The sequence below is a fragment of the Melitaea cinxia genome, chromosome 24, assembly GCF_905220565.1.
Source record: "Melitaea cinxia chromosome 24, ilMelCinx1.1, whole genome shotgun sequence".
In the NCBI taxonomy this organism is placed as follows: domain Eukaryota; kingdom Metazoa; phylum Arthropoda; class Insecta; order Lepidoptera; family Nymphalidae; genus Melitaea; species Melitaea cinxia.
Window position 1 is genome coordinate 10,385,170 of NC_059417.1, and position 3,128 is coordinate 10,388,297.

Here is a 3,128-nt window from a genome sequence, read left to right on the forward strand (position 1 = left end):
TACAATATGGGTATCAAATTGAACAATACAAGGATTTTAAAAAGGTATATCATGATTATTATTACCGTAATACTAATAAAGAAATACAATATTAAAGTTTAAAAAATGTGGACTTTGCTCTTTCCCACGCCTATGCCATGCCAAACTCGCCTCCTAGGCGACGATCAACTTCGGGGTGTATAGCCTTTCTAATAAAATACAATGGTTAAAAAAAACATACAATTAAAATTACAAATAAAAATTAATAAATGTCACACCAGTTTACAATTACATTAATAAAATCAATAACAAATACATAATACCAAATACAAACAAATAATTTTAATAATAATTTCATTATATTAAAACTAATAGTTGTTGACATATGCAGTCACCTATTTGCTAAAGGTCAGGCTTACGTTGCTTTGAGCAGAGTGAGATCTTTCTCCGGGCTTGCTATCAGTTCTCTTGACCCTAAAAAATTACTTAATCAACCACATGATGTAAACTGTTTTAATGGATTGAACCGATTACGTAATTTGTCTAACTAAAAAGACATAAATAAAAAAATACTTTAAAAAAAACAAAAAACCCGCCTGCGTGAAGAACAACTAATAGAAAATCAACTGAAAAAGCTGGAACAAGATAAAAAATCAATATGCACACAAAGTCAGCGAAATAAATAGAAACAATATCAAACATTTTGCGCTCGACATTTAAAATATATTAATACGGTAGTCCTTCGAAAGTTTATGCAACGTCGTAGATAATATGCAGTCGGAGGCATGAAATTGAAGGATTAAGTCAAATCATTCTCTCTTTGTGCATGTCTCCGACTGCATGTTATGTACGACGTTGCATAAAGTTTCGAAGGACTACCGTATTAATATATTTTAAATGTACAGCACAAAATGTTTGATATTGTTTCTATTTATTTCGCTGACTTTGTGTGCATATTGATTTTTTATCTTGTTCCAGCTTTTTCAGTTGATTTTCTATTAGTTGTTCTTCACGCAGGCGGGTTTTTTGTTTTTTTTTAATTATTTTTTTTTATGTTTTTTTTATATATATATAATATTATAAACTTTTTGACAATAAGCACATTGTTGCGATTCACAAATGAAACTTAATTTAGAAAAGATAACACGTTTAAAGAGACTGATTGGTTATTTATCTATCGTTCTGTTCTTATGCTAGTTATTATACTTGTTTCAAATTTTCTACAGGAAATATGCAAGTCCAAAGGAACTTTAAAAAAAATTATGGATTTATTCCAAAATTTAATACGTATTTTACTCCAGATAGCCCATGTATGGATACTTTTCAGCATAATTAATTAAAAACTGTATGGCTACGGTACTAAAGAATATAGCCACTCCCTCTCTTCTCGTGGGTGTCGTAAGAGGCGACTAAGGGATAACACAGTTCCGCTACCACCTTGGAACTTAAAAAGCCGACCGGTGGCGGGATAACCATCCAACTACTGGCTTTGAAATACACAGGCCGAAGACGGGCAGCAGCGTCTTCGGTGCGACAAAGTCAGTACTGCGGTCACCAACCCGCCTGCCCAGCGTGGTAACTATGGGCAAAACACATGAGTTCGCGTTATTTTTGGCGTAAACTTGTGGAGGCCTATGTCCAACAGTGGACTGTATAGGCTGTAATGATTGAATTTAAAAAGTCTAAATATTATTTTTGTTTACGTGGTAAAATGAATCAGCTTGTAACATTCAACTTCTGGGCATCTCATTCTTGATGACGGAGAAGAGTCGGGGCTTAAATTACGTCACTGCTCTAAATAATAATAATATATAATAATTTCTTATAATAATATTTTTTAATTATTTTTTTTTTTAATTTATTATAATAACCTTTCAATAATAATTTTTATAATAATTTTTTAATAATTTCTTTATTTCAGGTAACAGTTTACCCAAAAAAATAACGTTCCTTATCAAGTGTCTATAAATACAACCGATATGTTTTCAATTCTACAAAATATATTTAAAGTCATTCATTATAACTACATACCACATTTAATTAAAATATAAGGGTGAGTATTAACAAAATTATACAAACATTGTTGCCTGTACTGTTTTGAACTTGAATTATGAAGGTTGTTCTTTGTGTGGGAGGTCTTAGTAGCATCGACATTGTTTTCAATAACTAAATAAACAATACATTTGAACATAAAGTCGATATTAACGCTTTTATTATACAAAAGGAATTAACATATTTTATCAAAAAAATTCTAAATATTTAATGAAACCTATGTCAATTTATTCTTCGATGATGAAAGGATTCAAGGATGAGAAGATATTTTGTTTCATCTTTTAACTTTCTGGTTTCCTACGAATACTTGGATTTATAATTGATTAATGACTAACTCGTTGGCCAGTTTGTAGTGACCCCGCTTTTTGCTCCGAGGGTTGTGGGTTCGATTTCCCCCTGTTCCACCCTGAGTCTGGGTGTAAAATAAATAAATATTTATTTATATACTTATATATGTATTATTTATAAGTATGTTTATTGAAAAAAAAAATATGTAGATATACCAGTCGGCTGTTACCTATAACACAAGCATTAAGTTGCTTACTTTAGGAACAGATGACCGTGTGTTTATTGTATAGATATTAAAAAAGCTATTATTTATATCGGCCTATAGCATCCCTTTGCTGGGCATAGGCCTCGTTCTTTATTTTTTTATACGAGTACTATAAAGATATCAAATACGCGTAACAAAAGCAGGGAAGCAATAACCGTAGCTAGACTATCCCCAATTACCCAAACCTCTGGTCACCTTACTCACCAACGGGAACACAAAATTGTTTGAGAACAGAATTATTTAGCTGTGATCTTCAGTAAAGTCGAGGTACTACCCCAGTCGAGTTGCTTCAGATTTTGAGCAGGAAATTTCTTGTTATGCCCTACCTCAGCTAAACTCTTACTATAAGAAGAGAGTTAGACCAAACCTGTAGACAGAAGTATAATATGGGTCAGCTGTTACAGTTCAAATAAAAAAGGTTTCTCTCAGATTCCTATCATAAAACAACAAAAAAAAACTGACAAAACCACATACTCTACCATAACTATTCAACCAAGTACCCGACATTTTATTTCTATCGAAAATCAAATAAAATAAGTACGCA